Raw genomic sequence first — 23,012 nt, forward strand, 5'->3', positions numbered from 1 at the left:
AAAGGGAAGGAATGTGATTTCTGAAACCCCATGGACAGGGGTCGGGGGATACTCTGGGTCTTCCATGGCGTGTTTTCACAGGCTGATTTCAGGGTGATGTCTCACAGTGCCCGTCCCCTTCAACTTCACTGTTCTTTCTCAGCTTCGCTTGGATCCCTTCCACCACAAGGGGGCGCTGCGAAAAGATCAGGAAACCTAACCACAGCACCTCCCTCCAAGAACCCCCGCTGTGCTAAATGAGGTGACAAAGCCTCCTATCCCGTGCACGGTTTAAAATCAGGACAGGTGTGTGTCAGGGTTATAGCCTCTCACCTTACGAATTCAATCTGCACGCCGAGCAAATCGAGAAGCCGGATTACGTGAAGAAGCATGCTGCATGAGGATGGGAGGCAGGCTTATGAACAACCTGCGACATGCAGGTGACACAGCCTTGCTCTGAAAGTGAGGAAGACGTGAACCACTTGATGATGAAGATCGAGGATCACAGCCTTCAGCATGGGGGACATCTCAATGTCAAGAAGACCCAAATCCTCACAATTGGACCAATAGGTAGCATCAGAATAAATGGAGAAAAGGTTGAAGTCGTCAAAGATGTTGTCTTGCTTGGACTCGTAATCAATGCTTTAAAAAACAGCAGTCAGGAGATCAAAAGATATGTTGCATTGGGGAAATCTGCTACTCTTTAGAGTATTGAAAAACAAGCATGGTACTTTAAGGACAAGGGATGCCCAACCCAAACCATGGTATTTTCAGTGGCTTCCGTTTGACACTGAAGAAGGAAGACTGAAGAAGAATCCGTGCACATGCACTATGGTGCTGGCGAAGCACAGTGAACTACCAGGGAATGCCCAAAGGACAAACGGGTCTGTTTGGGAAGAAGGACAGCCAGAGAGCTCCTGAGAGACGAGGAGGGTGAGACTTTGTCTGAGACGCTTTGGACATGTCATCAGGAGAGACCAGTGCTGGAGAAGGACATCATGCTTGGTCAAATGGAGGAGCAACAAAGAAGAAGATGGCTCTCGACAAGATGGACTGACACCGTGGCCGCAACAATGAGCTCAGAAAATCGGGAGGACGCACAGGACCAGGCAGCGTTTGGTTCTGTTGTTTTAGGAGCCTTATGGGTGAGAACTGGCTTGATAGCACCTAACAAAAACGAGCCTCCCGTTGTCACAAGACTGTTTTTAAGGCAGTCCCCTCAGGGGCCGCAGGCAAGGGACAAGGGCAAAGCGCCTCCATCCTGGCAGTCACTGATTTCTGTAGCTCTCATCACAAGCTGCCCGCCTTCTTCTCCTCCTTCTCCTCCATTGCTTTCATCCTCCCACTTCCACAGGGCTTGCCACGGGCAGGCTCCTACCCGGCTCATTACCTACGATATTTTCCCTCTTGTGCCTCTTGTGCCAACAGGCCTCATATGCTGCCTTTTGAAACAAGACCTGCCATCGGGCCCAAGCTGATCCATAGTGCCTCTCTAATTCCTTGCCTGGAACTCTTTACGGGAGCACGGAGGCTCATGGTTCTGCCTCTGAGCTGGTGGGGGCTTCCGCATGCGGACCTTGCAGTCAGCAGCCCAACTGGTGAGCATGCCACCACCAGGACTCATCGCCAGAACAGGGGGCTGTCTCTCCCCTTAGGGGAGACCAAGACAGAAGCCTGTGGGCTTCATTGTTGATGTGCTAAAGGAGGAGGCAGGAGGCCTAAGATTTGTTTAGAGTTTCAAGAGATGGCCAAACGCAGATATCATTTAAAGAGGATGTTTATTCAGCCTTACACAGGACAAACAAGACAAAAAACACATTGTGTAGATGAGGGAGACCATTAGCATGATGTCCTAATGGTGTCCTAGGACTTAGTCACGAATGGGACCGGGACTGGAACAAGTACATTGTGTTGGATGAGCTTACAAGCTTGGTCCAAGGCCTGCCTACCAAGGTGGTCAGGGTCTGATGAACATGGGACCCTGGAGAAAGTGGTCTCCTCAAGAACGCACACAGGTGAGCCCCTGGGGAGACTGCTGCTCACTGGGCTGGCAGGAGAGGGGTGGAGGGAACCCAATTTCCAATGCACGTTGCCCGAGGGCAAGACTATGCACCTGGTCAGGGGTCAGAAACGCTTCGGCAGAGGGTTAGTGCATTTCAGCGGTGTGCACTTGGGCTTGGGCTTTCACTGTCAGCTAAGTGAAGGCTACCCGTTGGTTTGGACTCAGCATGACCCTCTGCACAACATGGTGACCCCGCCACACACACACACACACACACACACACACACACACGGCCTGTGCCATCCTCACAATTGTCGCCATGTCTGAGCCCGTCCTTTCAGCCACTGTGTTCAAGCCATCTTGTTGAGGATCTTCTTTCTTTACTGTCCCTTAACTTTCCCGAGCATGACGTCCTTTTCCAGGGACTGGCCTCTCCTGGGAATGTTAGGTTTGGGGGGAGGGGGGGTATACCTCGGTTCTTGGTTCGCTACGCTGATAGAATGCACGCGGCAGAAGCAGGTTTTGTAATCCAAGCGATTTCTATGAGGAAAGGGGAAGTTTCAGGTATTCACAGGAAATCCCAAAAGAGCGCCCTGAGACAGAGGCCTGAGAGGGAGCTCGGGTGCCAGGTCGCAGGTGGCACACACGTGCCTCCACCCCGGCTGGCAAGAGAAGGGTCAAAGAGGAGTCAAGAGGCTCAGCCTCCCCGTGCCAGACTCTCACCTTCTCGGCTGGGGTTGAAGACATTGGCCGACCTCACTGGCTGAGTTTAAGCACACCTAGGTGTGGTCATGCATTTGGACCTACTCTGTGCACCCAGGTGGGCCTCCCACCTGGGCCCAGGGGCCATGGGTCTGAGCATGCTCAATTTGGATCTTAGCATAGGGTCGAATGGGTGCCTGATTTCTTTCCAACCCCTTTGCCGTGACCCTACGCAGGCATCTGGGGAGACACCCCTTGAGTCCCTATTCTGGCCTCCTAACGATAACCCGTCCAAAGTACTGCTGCCATGGAGGAGATGCCGACTTACGGTGAGCGACCCTGAGCAACACGGTAGCTAGGCTTCTGCAGACGGCAAGCAGATTTAAGCTGTTAAAACGGATGTAAAGAAAAGCATTCAGAAGAGTTTTTCTAAAGACAGGGACCCGTGGGCAGCCCAGACCCCAGGTTGGGTGTGAGAACCCACCCAGGGGGATGGAGAAAGAGAGGCCTGACCATCTGATTGCCAAAGGTCACAACCTTGGAAACCCTCTGGGGTGTAGCTCTACTTCCCCACAGATGGAGTTGCTGTGGGTGGCAATGATTCCACGGCAACTGCCTCCTCGTTTCTTTCTTTCCTCTTTTATAAAAACTGCCCTTTTCTGACTCGAATGAAGGTTTACAAGGATCAGTTTTCCGTTCAACAATTCATACCCAGTTCATTCATGCCATTGATTGTAATCCTCACAATATGGCATCATTTATGCCACTTCCTCCCTGTTTCCTGTTTCCATTCTCTCTTTTCTAACTCTGACCTTTGCCCTTGGGGAAATGCTGCTCTTTTGATCTCAGATGCCTGATGGTTCTAAGGTGAATGTACCTCCTGTTATTGTTGTTCCTTATCTTACGACAAATATCCATCTCACAAAGCTAATGTTTTTACTTAAAAAAAACTATTTTGAATGTCCAAATTGTGTATAAAATTCCTTTTTTCTTCCTTATTTTTATGATTATGCAGGTCACAGAAACTAACATCATCAGTTGTAAGATTCAGCTTAATGGTAACAAGTTAGGTTGAGATCTGCAAGGTCAGCAGTTCAAAACCACCAGCCTCTACAAGGGAAAAGGATGGGGTTTTCTACTCCCATATAGAGGTACAGTCCCTTGACCCTGCTTGATGCTCACCCTCATGAAGAGATCACTGAAGAGATGGGTGCTGTAAGAAAGTGAGGTGAAGAGAGCAGATGGTGCCTGGCTATCAGAAAAAAACAGTATCTGGGGTCTTAAAGGTTTGTTTTCACACAAGCAGCCATCTAAGTGAGGTGTCAATTAAGTCCACATGGAAGAAGCATACCAGTCTGTGTGATCCAAGGATTGTAAACAATATAATCCAAATATAAAGGAGGGAACGGCATCAGAGCTTAAATTGTAAACACCTGGTTTGCTGAAGGCTAGGGCTGACAGTGGAAGCCCAAAATCCATTTACAGGGTGGCCACCTTCTGGTCATAACGGAGGCACATGAGTAGCTGTTATCAGACAGAGCGCCTTGTGAAGTCTATTAGGGCAGACATAGTTAGATCAAAATGGAATGTCTTATCATTGGATCTCCATTTGACCCACTTTAAAGATGTTTCAGTTAAAAAAGGAAAGGAGAAAGACACGTGGATTAAGGCCCTGGTGAATCCCCTTGGAACGTGGACCAGAGATGCAAGTGGCTTTGCTGTCCCGCAGGGCGTGTTGGACAGTGGATTGTTGAAGATGCAGTTAGGATACCATCTTACCCCCTGTCATCTGATCTCCCTTACAATCCATTTAAACTTGTTCTAGTTTCTAATCGTTTCTGCTTTCTTTTCTATTGAGGCTTGTTATACTTTGTTAGTGGTGTTAGTTCTTTTAAACAACATTTTTCTGCACATGAGATCCAGGATAGGTAAATCGATAGAGAGAGTGGCTGGAGAAACGACTCCATGGGGGTATGGCAGGTCAAGTTGGGGGGGAATGAGAACAAGGATGAAGAAAATGTTCTAAAATGGATTGTGGTGATGATTGTACAAATCTTTTGGATGCGATCGAACTATTGCATTGTATGATATGTGAATTATATGCCAATAAAACTGTTAAAAATAAAATCCAAACTTAAAAAAAGAGAGACACAGTGTTAGAAACTCACGGGGGGCAGTTCTGCCCTATTCTACAGACAGTGAGAGTGAAAACAAAAGCCACGTAGCCAATTAAATAATGAACAAAGGTTTGCTGTCATTTAGAAGTTTGGGGTGGGGGGTTGGGGCTGGATGGACAGGCACCTCCCCCTACCCATCCCTCCTGTGTGTGGTTGGAAAACTTTGTTTTTTGGGTTTGTTTTTTTTTCGGAATAAAAAAAGATTCTACTAAAAAAAAAAAGAAAAGAAGTTTGGTTCATGTTTATCAAAAGAATTCTTGAAAGAGCTCTTTGTATATTTATCTATCTAGCTTACATTTTCACTATATATCATTCTTGTGAAATGTGAAAAGGAAAATGCATATAAAATAAATTGGAAAGTATTCCCCAAATGGCTTTACACAGGGAGACTAATTCTTCTGAATCCCTGTTCTTTTTTGTTTTTAAATGTATCTTATTTATTGTGAATTAGGCAGGACGTTTGAATTTCAGACCATCTACATTCGACAGTTCAAAGTATTGATCAACACCCACCCTGAATTCAATCTCACCACCACCCTGCCCCCTGCCCCCCACGCCCCCCATTTTTCTTCTCTCTTTTGTGGACCTCTATCCTCCCGGTCATCCAAGTGGTGCTTGTCAAATGTCTGGCCCATTGATTCATCTTCCTGTCCTGCCCTCCCTCTGTTGGGAGCCTCCAAAGTCGGTGCCCTTTGTCTTGGTCCTAGCCTATCCTCGCAGCAGCGGCCTCATACAATATTTGTTCCTTTGTGATTGACTAACTTCACTCAGCATAATGTTCCCCAGGCCCATCCATGTCAGGAGGGGCTTCGTGATTCACCGTTTTATTTAGTTAATTAATGTTTTAGCGGTGCACAGTATTACACTGGGTCTTGGCCCCATGGTTTCTCTATCCATTAGTCTACCCGTGGGTACCGGCTCCTTGTGGTTGTGAGAGTGCTGCCTGCGATGAGCATAGGAGTGTGTATGTCTCTTCGTGTTAGGTTTCTTAGTACCTAGCAGAGGTATTGCAGGATCATGTGCGATCACTATTCCCAGTTAGTTGTCTCAGGCAGCGCCATATTGCTTTTCACATGGTTGTACATGGAATCCCTCTTCACCCAGCGTTCTTAGCAGCTCCGCTTCTCCTCCCAGTGTCGTGTGTGCCATGCAGAGTGCTGGTGATGGCGAGTCTCTAGGAAGTCCCTCTTGCCTCTGGGGTTTTCTTCCCCACTGCTCACCTCCACGCTGCAGGTCTTTGAGTTGCACCTCCTCAGGCCTTAAAAATAAAATAAAGTCAATCTGTTGTTTTCCTTAAAAGGTGTGTGCTGGGGGTGGTTCGTTGCCATGGAGTGAGCTCTGGCTCACGGACACCCCAGGGGTGCTGAGAACTGTGGGGAGCAGACGCCAAGCTTGTCTTCTGAGTCATGGCCTCTCAGTGGGTTTGAACTGCCAATCTTCCTGTTAGTAGCCCAGCTCGGAACCACTTATGCCACCTGGAGACTCTTAATCACTCTTCCAGGAGGTGTTGCTAGATGGTTTTCAGGCAGGCTTTGCACATGGAAACACAATGACAACTGCACTGTGACTACTGCCTGACCACCAGCTATGGTGGGCGTCTTGATTGTAGGACTCATTCCGATATTGAGTAGACATAAGTCTTAGGAATGGTGGATCACTGTAGACCATGATAGTTTTCCTCTCACCCCTCCTCTTCTAAATCCTGCAAGATAGATGCTTCGAGTCAAACAAAAAGGAAGCTGTGTACTTAGAAAGATTCCTTGACACTTTCTATTCTATTAATCCTGCTACCAAAATAGGATTTGTATCTCAGAAACAATGCTAGAAAAGAAATCTTTGAATATAAAACATTGATTCGAAATTTTTATTAAGTAATTTTATTGGGGGCTCTTACAGCTCTTATCACAATCCATACATCCACCCATTGTGTCAAGCACATTTGTACATATGTTGCCATCATTTTCAAACCATTTTCTTTCTACTTGAGCCCTTGAGATCAGCTCATTTGCCCCTCCTGCCCCCAACTCCCTCCCTCTTGAACCTTTGATAAATTATTATTATTATTTTCATATCTCACATTGCCCACTGTCTCCCTTCACTTACTTTTCTGTTTCTGTCCCCTGGTGGTGGGCATGGTGGTGTTTATATGTCAGTCATTGTGATCCATTCCCCCTTTTTCTCCTCACCTTCCGCTTACCTTCCTGGTATCTCTAGTTTCTTTATTGGTCTTGAGGGGTTTATCTGTCCTGGATTCCCTGTGTTGCAAACTCTTATTTGTAGCAGTGTACATGTTCTGGTCTAGTCAGATTTCTAAGGTAAAATTGAGGTCATGGTACTCGGAGGGAGGAAGCATTAAAGAACTATAGGAAAGTTGTATATTTCATCAGTGCTATACTGCACCCAGACTGGCTTGTCTCTTCCTTATTACCCTTCTGTAAGGGGATGGCCAATTGTCTACAGATGGGCTTTGCGTCTCCATCCTGCACTCCTCCTCCCCTCATTCACATTGGTATGATTTTTTTGTTCTGGGTCTTTGATGCCTGATACCTGATCCCATCAACGCTTCATGATCACACAGGCTGGTGTGCTTCTTCCATGTGGACTTTGTTGCTTCTCAGCTAGATGGCCACTTGTTTACCTCCAAGCCTTTACGACCCCAGATGCTATATCTTTTGATAACTGGGCACCATTAGCTTTCTTTACCACATTTGCTTATGCACCCGCTTTGTCTTCAGTGATCATGTCTGGAAGGTGAGCATCACAGAATGCCCGATAATTAGAACAAAGTGTTCTTGCATTGAGGAAGTCCTTGAGTTAAGTAGGGAATTTGGATATATAAAACTCAAGTTGACTTTTCATGACTAAATCCTAATCATTGGATCAACTCTGTGGTAGGTGTGTATATACGCTCTCACACACACTATGACAGCTCTGGGAAACAGGGAGTGTCTTCTCACTGCCATAGAATTCATTCTGACTCATAGTGACCCTGTAGCACAGGGTGGGACCACCCCACTGAGTTTCTGAGACTGTGGCTCTTTATGGGAGTAGATGGCCCCTTTTTCCAAGGAAGGAGTGGTGGTTTCAAATGGCTGACTTTGCGGTTGCAGCTGAACACATAACCACTACACCACCAGGGGTCCTCATGAGTACTCTTCGTGTACAAGAAAGGACCAGCCACCCTTGAAAGACAGGAGGAGGTGGAGGCTAGTTTGGTCCCCTCCCATGGAACTTACAGACAATAGTCAAGATTATGGGGCTTATGAGGGAGGTTAACAGGTGTCTTAGGCTGGATTCTCTAGAAAAGCAAAACTAGTGATACCTATATATGTATATTTACAGAGAGGTTTATGTGCACGCAGTGGTTTACAGGGCTGTAAAGGTAAGCAAGTTCCAAGTCTATTGGTCAGATGTTAGACTGGAGGCTTCTCCTGATTCATGCAGCTGATGGGGTTGGTGAACCCAAGACTGACAGGTCAGATGGCAGGTTTCTGGCTGTAAAGGTAATTGAATCTAAGGTGAGTAAGTAAAATGGCAAACTACTGATGACTCATAGGATTGGCAGGTAATGCAGCAGGCTACTGGCTCAAGTTCCAAGAGCTGGAGGTTAGATCACAAGCCAAATGCAGGATCCAGACCTAGAAAAAAACTAACACGTTTTCCCACAGTGTTCTCTCATACTGGAAGTCAGCCATGCCACTGAGGAGATCTCATCTTGGGCGGTTACTAAATCTTAATGCCAAACTACTAAGAATCTTGATCCAGCCAAGTTGACACTATCACAACAGGTTAAGATTGAGGATCAGAAATGCTCAAGAGACAGTTCTTCAATCAGGACAACTTCATCTTAGCCACGCTCATAGACACACCTCTCTCTGGCTCAGGGCCTCTCAGCTCCTTTGCTTCTGTCCTGTTTGCACAAGTGCTATAAGAGTATCTTAGTTCTGCCAATGTGCCCAAGGGCATCCTACTAGCCAATAAGCCTCTGCTTGAAGGCAATCAGCTAGAGCTCTGTGGGTGGGCAAACGTAGTTTCACAGATAAATGCCTGGAAGCATGTCACCATTCTACCAGAAAAATCCCTGCCCAGGGCACTCAGCTTTCTCTTTCTTTGGGCTGGGAAGCTGACTGCTCCTTCTCCTGCCAGTTCTGCTGCCTCTGTTGCTATAGTTTCTCCGCTCCTGCTTCTCTCGATCTTTCACCATCTCTGGTGCTTCCTGGATCAAGGAGGTTCAGTGCAGAGATCTTGGGTCACTTTCCTGTCCTGACTCTTCTTTCTTGGTAGTGATGAGAATCCCTCTTCCACCTCTGGCTCATTTTAAATCCTAGTGATATGACAAAACAGACCAAGCCCCATGTCAGAGTTCCTTACACCCTATTTATGTGGTCCCACACTAAAAGGGTACCATATTCCTTATAAGTGAGCTACTCAGGCTTCTTGGTGGGCCACTACCTCCTCAAATTTATATAGTTCTACCCAATCATTTAAAAGAACCCTGGTCCCCCAGATCCTGGATGCTTCCTCCCCCCCAACTACCATGATCCGAATTCTGCCTTGCAAATCTGGATAGAGCAGAGGATGTACACTGGTGCAGATAGGAGCTGGAGGCACAGGGAATCCAGGGTGGATGATATCTTCAGAGGTGTGAGGGGTGATAATGGGAGAATAGAGGGTGAGTGGGTTGGAAAGGGGGAACCAATTACAAGGATCTACATGTGACCTCCTCCCTGGGGGACGGACAACAGAAAAGGGGGTGAAGGGAGACGCCGGATAGGGCAATATATGACAAAATAATAACCTATAAATTATTAAGGGCTCATGAGGGAAGGGGGAGTGGGGAGGGAGGGGGAAAAAAGAGGACCTGATGCAAAGGGCTTAAGTGGAGAGCAAATGCTTTGGAGATGATTAGGGCAAAGAATGTACAGATGTGCTTTATACAATTGATGTATGTATATGTATGGATTGTGATAAGAGTTGTATGAGCCCCTAATAAAATGTTTAAAAACAAAACAAAAAAAGAACCCTGGTGGTGAAGGGTGGGGTGGAGTGGTTGCGGGAGGGGTTACAAATTAGTTTGCTAGCCATAAGGCCAGCAGTTCAAACCCACCAGCTGCTCTACAGCAGAAAGATGAGGCTTTTTGGTCCCCAAGAGATTTACTGCTTCAGAAAGTCTAAATAGAGTCCAAACTTACTCAATAGCAGTGGGTTTGGGCTTCTAACCCACTCCTTTGGTGGGAGCTACAAAGACTGGACAGAATGAGAAGGACCATATCAAGTAACTCACTGCACTGCAAGGAAAGATAAGAAAAACATATATCTAGAGAAATAATGGTGAAATTTAAGAATATCAAAGGCAAACAGGGAAAAAAAAGAGTAAGGTTACAAGAAAAAGAGCCAGTTGTACCAAAGGGAAAAGTGCAGCTTCCCGTTAACCTTTTTACAGCAGGACTGGGTGCAAAGAGAAGAGAATGTGTTTTCAACTACTGAAGGAAATGAAAGCAGAAACCTAGACTTCTGTATTTAACCAAACTGCCATTCAGGGTATGAGAGCACTATTTTTGAAAGATCATTAAACAGACCATTCCTAGAAGATTTGCCACACCCAAGCCCTTCTCCGACTTGACTTAAAAGAAAGAAAAAGAAAAGAGAAGAAATATCCAAAATAAAAGAAAACATTGCCATACAATCAATATAATGTGGATGACTGCCTCATCAAAGTTCTCTGTTGTTTGAAAGAACATTTTGTTCTAACAACGTGGTATTCTGTGATGCTCAACCTCCCAACACGATTGCTGAAGACAAAATGGGTGCTTAAGCAAATGCAGTGAAAAAAGCAGATGGTGTCTGGCTATCAAAAGATATAGCATCAGAAGTCTTAAAGGCTTGAAGTTAAACAAGTGGCCATCTAGCTGAGAAGCAACAAAGTCCACACGGAAGAAGCACACCAGCCTGTGTGATCACGAGGTGTCAATGGAATCAGGTAATAGGCACCAGAAGACCCCAAACAAACAAACAAAAAACCCCTCATATTGTTGAGAATGAGGTGGGCTGGAACAGAGACCCCAAACCCTTCTGTAAACAATAGGACATCCCTGCACAGAAGGGTCACAAAGGACGAGTCGTCCAGGGTACAGTAAAGCACCGATGAAACACACAATATTCCTCTGGTTCTTTAAGGCTTCCTCACTCCCCACTATCATGACCCCAGTCCTACCTTTCAGTCTGGCAAGACTGGAGCATGTACACTGGTACAGGTAAGAGCTCACCAGACACGGAATCCAGGTCAGATAAACCCTCAGGAACAGAATTGGGAGTAGCGATACCAGAATTGGGGTGAGAAAGGGGGAACGGATCACAATGATCGATGGTTAATCCCCCCATCCCCAGGGGACTGAACAACAGAAACGTGGGTGAAAGGAGAACAGCAGTTGGTATAAGACATGAAAACAACAATAATGTATACAAGGGGTCATGAGGGTGGGAGAAGGGGAGGGAGGGGAAAAAAGGAGCTGATACCAAGGGCTCCAATAGAAAATAAATGTTTAGAAAATGGTGATGTCAACATATGTACAAATGTGCTTGACACATGGATGAATGTATGGATTATGATAAGAGATGTAAGAACCCCCCAATAAAAATATTTAATAATGAAAGAAAATATCAACAAAAAGAAATTGATGTAATCATTCCAATATTAGCTATTTTAGATAAGTAATGATCTTCATCTTCGCCTTTAAGTCAGAGTATTATTAGTGTTAGAGAGGGTCACTGTATTATGATAAGTAGCAGAACTCTCGTCATAGCAATTTCAAACTTATGTGCGCCTAACACAGTACCCCACCAGCATGAATATAGATACAGAGAGACCTGCCTCCTTGACCAGGACGCCAAAAGAGCCAGAAGATTCCTGACCAAATGCGGAGGAATGTAGAAGGAATATAGAACAGAATTCCAAATTTTCATGGACTGCAGGCGTTCTGGAGCCATCAGGGCTGGATGAGTTCCTAAATGATTTTCCCGAGATGAACTTGAAACGGTAAACCAAAAACATCTCCTGAACTCCTCTTAAAGCCAAATAATAGCTTAGCTCAGCTAATTAAAAGAAAAAGTCACCCTTGAGTTTGATGTGCTTCTTGCAGAACTATGTATGTAGGATCAAATTGACAACAGGAACTTTAGAGGCAGTGAGTCTGCAGCGGGGAAGAAACGACTCAGAAGAGAAGAGTAACATCGTTACACAACCTGGAGACCGGCATCAACGAACGTTACTGCATTTACACGCAGAGAGTGTTCAAGGTGTCTATGGTTTGCTATGTATATTCTCAACAACGAAATAACACTTAAAAAAGAATAAGAAAAATAAATCAAAGTGGGAAACAGCAACCCTGTTCTCTGGATAGGTCAAATAGGAAAACAAACAAAATCAGTACAGAGGCAGGCCATCTGGAAACACAATGAACGAATTGGCCTAATGAGGATAAAGGGCTCTGTACCCAACAGTGAGAAGAAAAGTATTTCTTTTTCTGAACCGTATGTGAAGTGGCAACAAAAATGATCCAGAAAGTCTGCCCACTCCGTTCGGTGCCTAGGATGATACAAAGTTCAATACAGTTCAAAGTTAACAGGGAAAAGAGCTTCCTGGGCCCCAGCTGCTCCTTTTCAGGCACCTTGGCCTCTTCCATCCTGGCAGGGCCAGCCCAGGGCTCGGGGCGCTTCACCTCCCTCGCCAGCCGGTCACTGGCTGAGGCCTAGGGGAGGCAGCCGGGCAGGACCCCGCATGAGAGGCGTATGGGCGTGCTCAGCTGCATGGGGCTCTGTCCCCACCGGTGCTCCGCAGCCCTGGGTGGCCCGAGCACAGAACAATGCGGCTGATGGTGGAGAATCCGGGGGACAGTCATCCTCAGCTTTCCCAGGTAGATTTAGTAGTCGGGTGAGTTCAGGGGCCCGCGAGGGAAGGCAGTGGACTAGCTAGGGAGCATCCCTGCTGCCCAAGCAGCCACCTGAGAGGTCAGCGGTCAGAGTCACCCACCGGCCAGCCCCCTCGTGGGCCCAGACTCCACTGGCCCTCTGAGGCTGTTTTGGGCCCTGGGCTGACTGGGTCCCTGCCTTCTACAACCTAACGGCTGAGAAAGCCTACAAGACCAGAGGCTCTGTCCCCTGCCCCGCAGTTGGAGGATAGGCGGTGTGCTGTCTGTAGTCCAGCAGCTTCGCACAGATTAGGGTGGCTGGTCAGAGTGGCAGACAGGGGAGCGAGGGAAGGGGAGGAAAAAGAAAAATAGGTAAATGAAAAATCCCCACACGTAGCCATAAATCACTCAGATTAACGACATCAACAGGGAAATTTAAAATAAGTAGGGCAGAATAATAGCAAGCATTATCAAATTTCATGGCGTGCTTCAAGTTGCTTACATATTTGTCTGAAATAGTTGTATCAAATGCCCTTATAAATATCAAGACACGCCCAGGTTGGAAGTGAAAGGCTGGTTGGAGTATCTGTTAGCATCGAGGTGAGAGGCAAGGAAGCCCATAGAGTTTAATCTGACTCTATGGTGGGAGAAGTGGCCACGAGCCAGGGACTATTTGGTGGCTCCAGGCATGGTGTTTTGTTTAGTTGGTTGGTTTTTCCAGTTACTTATGAATAAGCAACCAAACTATGGACAGCAACACATAGGGAACATGGAGGTGGAGGAAGGCATGCCTCCATAGTTTGGGATTTATACCTTCAGATATACAAGCCCTAAAGGTCTGCGGTCATAAAGAATTCATCTAGGAGAACACTCACACTGATACAAGGGAAACACTTGTGGGAAAATCCCACTATATTTTCATTCTATTTTCCCCACAAACTTTTTGAAACTCCCTCACACATGTAAGGATTTGAATAGTACAATAAGATTGAGCTAAATTCCGGCTTTTGTTCATTCAGTAAGTATTTAAAACTCGTTGCCATCGAGTCGATGTCAGCTTATATCCGCCCTGTGGGGCAGGGTAGAACTGTGAGTTTTTGAGATTGTACCTCTTTAAGGGAGTAAGGAAGCTTTGTCTGGGTCTCGGGGAGGAGACGAGCCAGTCAGGGTGCAGTATAGCACCGATAAAACATACAGCTTTCCTCTAGTTCTTTAATGCTTCTTCCCCCGACTATCATGATCCTGATTCTACCTTACAAATCTGGCTAGAGCAGAGTATGTACACTGGAACAGATAAGAGCTGGAAACACAGGGAATCCAGGGCAGATAAACCCCTCAGGACCAATATTGAGAGTAGCCATACCAGGAGGGGGAGGGGGAGGGGGAGGGAAGGGTAGAAAGGGGGAACCAATCACAATGATCTACATATAACTCCCTCCCAGAGGGATGGACAACAGAAAAGTGGGTGAAGGGAGACATCAGTCAGTATGAGACATGAAAAAATAATAATCATTTATAAATTATCAAGGGTTCATGAGGAAGGGAGGAAGGAGAAGGGAGGGGGAAAATGAGGAGCTGATACCAAGGGCTGAAGTAGAAAGCAAATGTTTTGAGAATGATGATGGCAACAAATGTACAAATGTGCTTGACACAATGGATGTTTGTATGGATTGTGATAAGAGTTGTACGAGCCCCCAATAAAAAAATTTTTTCAATAAAAGATTTTTTTTAAGAAAGAAAGCCTTGTCTTTCTCCTGGGGGAGAAACTGGTGGTTCAAACTGCTGACCTTGCAGTTAGGACCCCAACATGGAACCCCAACATGGAACTCCTGATAACTGTTTGCTGAACATCTCTCACATGCCATCCACAGTCCCAGGTACTGGAGAGAGAGCAGTAGGGGAAAAGCATGCATTTTAATGGTAAGTTCTAGCTCATTCCGCAAGACAAGAGTTTCTAGAGTTTAAATACTAGCAAGAGAAACCGAGAGCTGTCACTATTTGGAGTCATTCCAGCAGCATCAAGATGATTATGATCAACAAATTTAGCAATGTGGGTAGATACAGGATCATATGTTCCAAACACATAGGGGTCTATAGACCAGCAGTGACGATGAAAAAATAGAGAAAGAAAACAACTAATAACATGAATCTGGCAATGTCGCTGGGTACAAGTCCAAGATAAAGAAATTGCTACTAATTGGAAATAACAACTTGGAAAACATAATAGAAGGAGCATCTTGTTTCCAGGAGCATCTAACATTAAAGAATAACCTTCCCTTTCCTGAAAAAAAAAATCAATACTAAAGCTTAGAGGAGCAGAGCAAGGTCCACGTGAAGAAGCAGCTCGGCTTAGGGGGTCAGGACCCAAGTGCTCTGCCGTGGATTGAACTGTGTTCTCCCAAACACATGGTAGACCCCTCGTTATGTTACTGAGGCGATAGGGTGTGTCTTAAAAGTGACCACTTTTGAGATACAAGAACAGGCTCCAGAGACAAGCATCCACGAATGGTGGAAGACAGGTGCCACGCGGAGATTGCCGTGGCACGCAGAGAAGAAGGCTGAAGCCAGGGCTTTTCCCAAGAGTCGACAGACAGAGATAGAGCAGAGTCCCTTAGAGCTGGTGGCTCGCATTCAGACTTCTAGATTGCTGACCTGTGAGAAAACATCTATCCATTCTGTAAAGCGAGCCGCATGTGGTCACTCCGTTACAGCAGCCCTGGAGTGAAGAGAGCGCCCATGAGGGGAGGCAGCCTGACCTGAGGAGCCAGAGCATGGTAGGGTGGGGGAGGGAGGGAGTCCCCGAAGAGGAATGACCTGGCCTGGGGGCACGAGAGGAGGTGTCCTGTGTGGAGGTGGACCTTTCTGCAAAGATGGCGTTTCAGAGGTATGGAAAGGCACCCATGACCGAGAGGCGTGTGTGAGGTGTGGAGCCTGACGGGTGAGGAGGGTATAGAGATGGGCAGGAGTGACAGCTGCAAAGAAGTTGGTTACACAAATAACCAACCACACTAAAAAACTCATTTGCCCCTCAGTTGATTCTAATTTTTGATAATACCACAGTGTGTGTGATATAATCTGTTGTCAATTTGAGAGGATTGCAAGTGAAGGGGTGGAGTCTAGCCTGTCAATCATTGCATAGTCAATGAGGCCTCTGCATGGGCATGGCCTTCCCCTGAGGATTCTGGGAATTCCGGTATTTTCTTCCTTGGAAGCTGGAGACTCTCTCTCTCTGTCTCTCTGTTCACTCCCTGAGAGACACTCTACTGACAAGACACATGGAGCTATGCTGATAGACCCCCATACCCTGGGAGCTGGAGAAGCCATGTGGAGACCCCTGCCAGCGCTGAGATGCTTACAACACCACTGGATCCACAGACTTTCTACCCATTGGCCTGTGATCATCCTGTGAATCTAAAGAGGACTTTGTAGATTGGTATCGGACCTATTGGCTAATATCGGACTTATGGACTTGATCTGGACTGGGATGGGATGTTTTCTTAATATTCAATTGCTCTTGTATATAAAGCTCTTTCCTATACACATCTGGGTGTTTATGAATGTGTTTCTCTAGTCCATCTGGACTAACAGTGGGTCAGAATAAAATTGTACTCTGTAGAGTTTCAATGACTGATTTGTCAGAAGTTGAAAAAAATATGGAAGCAAACTCAAAACAATCAAGAAGATCATCCTCACTGGTCTGATGGAGACGGGGAGAACCTCTGAGACTGGCCCTTAGACACTCTTCAAATGCAGAACTGAATTCACTCTTGTGCCCCAACTTATAGCCAAACAGCAGGCCTGTAGGGCGAACAATGCACACTCCTTAGAACAAGCAGCCAATCATACAGCATCAGAAGGGCAAAAGGTGCCAAGCAATAAAGCTCAGAAGGCATGTGGGCGTAGGAAAGAGGGGATGGCACTACTAAACACACAGGGAGGAAGCATGAGGGGAGCTGTTACACTATGGGAGTTACCATCAATGTCACACATCGAAATGTCTATGAGGTGTTGGGTGGGAAACCCATTTGCTTTTACCCAAACCACAATATAAAGCTGTTGTTTTTTTAAAGAAAGACAAAAGAAGTGGATCACCAGAACTTTCTTCTGCATAGTCTGTGGGTTGATTGGGGGGACGGGGGAAAGAGGAGTAATAATATAGATATATAATTTTTTTCAAAAGTCCAAACTCACAGCCATCAAGTCAATGCCAACTCATTGCAACCCTATAGGACAGAAATGCCTCTGTGGGTTTCTGGGACTGGAAATCTTTAAGGGAGTAGAAAGCCTCATCTTTCTCTCGCTGAGCAGCTGGTGGAGATGAACTGCTGACCTTGCATTCAGCAGCCTAACACGTGAACAATGCCACCATGCTCCTTTAATATTTCAAAGGCAAAGATAGCCACACTTCTCACTGACAGAGATGAGAACAACAAATATGAAAAGGGAGGAAGCTATTATATATTAATGGGTTGGGTTAGAATTGAAATCCAAATCATGTGAACTCACCTCTTTCCATTTAGATGGACACAGAAGTACAGATGTAAATGTATGTGCATATTTCGAAACATCTATTCCTTAGGTCTGTTCACTGTGAGGGTCTGAGAGGTGACACCTTTCAGCCACACACATACCTGTCATCCAGGGATGCAAGGGAGGTGAGGAACAGCTGCCAGAGAGCCGAGAGCAAGAGAGCTCCTATAGCTTATCTAAGACGCAGAGATATTTGGGCGCAAGTGACAAATGATAAGAAGAAGCAGGCAATCTGAATATCCTTGAACCTATTAAAGAGATGGAATTGCCGACAACCCCCCCCCCACCCGCCTTTACATGGACAGCTGTGCATGGGCTTGTACTAGAAAAAAAAAAGATGTTTCCTTGTTTCTTCAGTAACTAGAAAAAGGAGAGCCGGTTACACTCCGTGTCAGTGGATGGAAGAGAACCAGACAGAAGATAAGAGATGAAATCAATAAGATGGAAAATAGACAAATGTGAGCGAAAATCAATGAAGCCAAAAGCTGGTTCTCTGAAAAGATCGATAAAATTGATAAACCTGTAGCTAGACTGATCAAGTAAAAGGGGGAGAAGACACAGTACCAATACATTTTGACTTAAGTTTGCTTTACTATGAAGGCGAAAACTAATATAATTCTAGAGTCTGATCTACAAAACAAGGAGTATCCAGAGATGTACAGCTTATACCTTTGTCCCTTCCACTCCATTTTCGTTCCTCTCCTATAAATCACTGTTTATTTTACGATTTTCTCCCCACTTTTTAAGCACAAGCCTATTGGCTGTATTTGTAGCATTGTTTTAAGGATTTTTTTCTTCTCATAAAGCAATTTAAGATTCCTGTGAATGGAGTCTTGCATACCCACTCCTCACTTCACAACATGCTCGTTTCCAAAGACCAGGTGGTCATGTGAGCATCAGCATTTTGCAAAAATCAGTGTTATTCAAAAACAGCAGGTGACCACAACAGATCACAGAGTGAAGGACAATTACATCATCACCCGACCGCCACACCTGCGAGCATCTTGGCCCAACCAAGTTGACACTGAACCGTCACAACCTTGGTACTTGTTATTGCCAGACACGCTCACATGCAAGATAGTCCAGTAGCAGATGTTTCATGGTTGTCCTAAATGTGAAATGTCAGATAACAAGGTAGCCAAGAAATGAGGAGTCGGTGTCGTTCATACTATCAGTACATTAAAAACCATTAGTGTGCTCAAAACTTAAGCAAAATCACAAAACCAATTTCCATCCTTGTAGATTCAAACTAACAGTCACGCTGTAAGACAGAGTAGAATTCTGTTACCTGAGGCTGCAATCTTTTTTTTTCCCAACTGTTTTATTAGCACGTTAGCCACATGTCATACAATTAAATAATTCAATCTTTATCCAGAAGAGTTGTACAATTGTCACCACTTACATTCTAGCACATTTTCTTTTGTACAGATTGTTATTCATGTAATTTTTTTTCTAATTGTGGCAAAAATATATATAACAAAGCATTCTCCAATTCCACAACTTTCGCTTGTGTATGCAGTGCCGGCGACTGTACTTTTCATGTTGTTCAGCCATTCTTGGGACCCTTTTCCAAACTGTTCTACCACCATTGGCAGTCATTCTTTCCCTTCATCCATGGTAATAATTGGTCAAGTTTTTTTTAAGTGGTTTTCTTGGTATAGTATTCACATATCATACACTTCCATGGTTCAATCACTTTTCAAATGAGCTATGTAGCCAATCAGTTCTAGTGCTCCCTCCCAGCCACTGCATCCATTGTTTGCTCCTCAAATCCTCTCCCCTTCCCTGCCTCTCACCGATGCCCCACTTCCCGGATAAACCAGTGTATCAGGTATTGTCTCCATGCATCTACTCCTTCTGTGCGCCACAAACTGGGAAACCCAACAGAAACAATAAAAAACAAAATAAGATAATAATAACAAATAAAGTTAAAAATACAAGTAAAGAGTAAGAAAGAAAAGACCACCATCAATATGTTAAAAACCAGTGAAGACATTTTGGTCGTGACACTAGCAAGAAATACGTGGGCCCAGATTGAATTCAAGTTGGGTCAATGGGGAGGTCAACTGAACAGGTGATAGGTGATGCCGTGTTTGATCCACACAGTCAAGTTCACAATAACCTCGGATAGTAAAGGTGTTCGAGGACCTTGACTGTGGCAAGAAGGGATCTGCCACAGGCTTAATCTAATTAGATGCTCTGCAGATGGATTTTGGGTTTCCACTGTCCTCCATCGCCTTCTACAATTTTAAAAATCATTTTATTGGGGGCTTGTACAACTCTTATCACAATCCATACATCCATACATTGTGTCAGGCACATTTGTACATTTGTTGCCATCATCATTCTCTAAACATTTTCTTTCTACTTGAGCCCTTGGTATCAGCTACTCATTTTTTCTCCTCCCTCCCACACAGTCCCTCCCTCACTCTTGATAATTTATAAATTATTATAATTTTTCATGTCTTACACTGTCTGATGTCTCCCTTCACCCACTTTTCTGTTGCCTGTCCCCAAAGGAAGGGGTTATATATAGATCTTTGTGATCGGTACCCCCTTTCTCCCCCAACTTCCCCTTAGGCTCCTGGTATCGCTACTCTCATTATTATCCCTGAGGGGTTTATCTGTCCTGGATTCTCTGTGTTTCCAGCTCCTATCTGTAACAGTGTACATCCTCTTGTCTAGCTGGATTTGTAAGCTAGAATTGGGGTCATGATAGTGGGGGGGGTATTAAAGAACTAGAGGAAAGTTGTATGTTTCATTGTTGCTATACTGCACCCTGACTGGCTCATCTCCTCCTCACGACCCTTCAGTGAGGGGGTGTCCAGTTGCCTACAGATGGGCTTTGTCTCCAGGCCTCACCACCCCTCATTCACAATAATATGATTCTTTTGTGAGGCTGTAATCTCTATTGACGTAGACTACCACACGTTTCTCCCATGGAGTAATGAATGGGTTAGAGCTCTTCAAACACAGGCAAGACTTGATGACATAGATCAATGCCTGTGTTACAGTCAATAAATATCTTTAGAGCATATCTGAGGCATGTTCCCTGACTGTAACCCTTTGCCAATAGACAAGCCATCTGACCAGCTGAACTAGACATCTGTGCTAAATATGTCCCCTTTATTCTCAATGTGTACAGTCTTATTTTGCATCCCCAAGGTCCGAATGTCCCAAGTGACCATTTTGCCAGTAGAGGTGGGCCCGCCGTCCCCGCCTGCACACACAGCATGCTGCCTTGGAGCGCGGGAACCTTCGAAAGCCTCGTGTTTCCAGCGTCCAAATTGGTTACCCCTTTTCTTTTATAAAATGATGAGCCTTAACTTAAAATCAGGATTACAAGTATAATCACCTATTTGTTTTCTCCTAAAATAAAATACAATAGCTTCACTGAGGATACGAACAGTGACTACATAATGAGATTTAATATTATTGTTGTCCTCGGTTGCCAGATGGTGACTGCCTCCCCTGGAGCTGGGTTTACTTGCTATAATTCCGGATTCTGCTGTGGACACATAAACACTGTAGGGTCTGATGCAATTGTTTAAGTTTGCTTTCAAATCAAAGATGATAGTGTTTTAATAGCTTCCCATTGATACTGGCTAGAAGCTTCCAGTTACTTGTCCTGACTTGACAGACAGGGTTAGTTACTGAAGATAAGAGAATCTTCGTTTAGGAGATGGGTAGGAAGCAAGAGTCCTCATATCCAGGCCTCGGTGTTTTGATGAGTCATTCTCTGGTCAGGGCTGATTACCTGACAAGGGTCATAATACTCTTTGGAGCTATTGTTAGACAGAGAAACTCTATCTTCCTTTACTGTTTATAAGAGTGAACTTTATGCACTAGCTGAGAGGAATTACTGAAAGCTGAAGGAAGGTCGAACATGATGGTGGGACAAGAGGAAATTAAAAGGAAATAGAGGAAAGAACTAGGAGACAAAGGACATTTATAGAGGTATAAATATAGGCACATACATATGTAAATATATATTAATATAGGGATATAAGCTTATGTACATCTATTTATATGTTAAGCATTAAAGTAGCAGACAAACATTGGGCCTCTACTCAAGTCCTTCCTCAAAACAAGAATGATTTGTTCTAATAACCTGGCATTCTGTGATGCTCCCCTTCCTAACACAATTGCTGAAGACAAAATGGACCCATAAGCAAATGTGGTGAAGAAAGCTGATGGTACCCGGCTATTAAAAAATATAGCATCTGGGGTCTTAAAGGCTTGAAGATAAACAAGTGGCCATCTTGGTGGAAAGCAACAAAGCCCACATGGAAGAAGCACACCAGCCTGTGTGATCAGGAGGTGTCAATGGGATCAGGTATCAGAAGACCCAGAACAAATAATCATATCATTGCGAATGGGATGGGGGTTGGGGGCAGAGGAGAGACCCAACGCCTATCTGTAGAAAACTGGATATCCCCTCACAGAAAGGTCACAAGGAAGGAACGAGCCAGCTAGGGTGCAGTATAGCATTGACGAAACACACAACATTCTTCTAATTCTTTAATGCTTTCTCCCCACCCCCTCCCCCCACTATCATGACCCCACTTCTACCTTACAAATCTGGCTAGATCAGAGCATGTACACTGGTATAGATAAGAGCTCTTGACACATGGAATCCAGGACAGATAAACCCCTCAGGGACAGTAATGGGAGTAGCAATGCCATGAGGCTAGGGGGAAGGTGGTGGGAGAAAGGAGGAAGTGATCACAATGATCGACATATTAATCCCCTACCCCCTACCAGGGGGATGAACAACAGAAATATGAGTGAAGGGAGACAGCAGATGATGTAAGATATGAAAAAAATAATTTATAATTTATCAAGGGTTCATGAGGGAGGGGGGGAAATGAGGAGCCGATACCAAGGACTCAAGTAGAAGGAAAATGTTTTGAGAAGAATGACAACAAATGTACAAATGTGCTTGACACAATGGATGAATGGTTTTAAGAGCTGTAAGAGCCCCCAATAAAATGATTATTTTAAAAGAGAAAGAGTGAACCTTATATGTAGCTTTTTCTTCCTTCTGAACCATAGGGCTATTTTTGTTTTACTTATTTTTAATCTTAATCTATATCTTAGCTTCCCAAACATTTCATTTTCTCCCCCTTTCTCTTTCCAGGAAAAAAAGAGAAAATTACTCAGCATCCCTGGCAATTAAAAACTTTTAGACTGTAGCCCACAATCGAGAGTAAAGTGTAGGTATCTGTTTTTGCTGTCCCCCTGATTGTCCCCCCCCCAGGGGGCGGTCTGGCCCACTTTGGGAAACACTGATCTACAGTCTTGACTGTAAGTAGACAATCATGGCGAAAAATTCAAATGACCCATTGCAGTGGGTACAAGACCTCTTTAGCGTATTGAAGAGCAGAGAGGTGACTTTGAGGACCAAGGTGCACCGGCCCAAGCCTTGCTATTTTTAATGGTCTCATATGCATGTGAAAGTTGGACATTGAGTAGGGAAGGCTACAGAAGGATCCGTGTTGGTGAAGAATATTGGAAGTACCATGGACTGCCAAAAGAATCAACAACGCTGCCTTGGAAGAAGTACAGCCAGAATGCTCCTCAGAAGCAAGCGTGGCAAGGCTTTGCCTCATGTACTCTGGCCACGATATCAGGAGAGACTAGTCACTGGGAAAAGGTCATCATGCTTGGTAGAGTAGAAGGATAGTTAAAAAGAGGAAGCCTCTCAGCAAGACA

Source organism: Tenrec ecaudatus, chromosome 9 (genome assembly GCF_050624435.1).
Source record: "Tenrec ecaudatus isolate mTenEca1 chromosome 9, mTenEca1.hap1, whole genome shotgun sequence".
Lineage (NCBI taxonomy): Eukaryota > Metazoa > Chordata > Mammalia > Afrosoricida > Tenrecidae > Tenrec > Tenrec ecaudatus.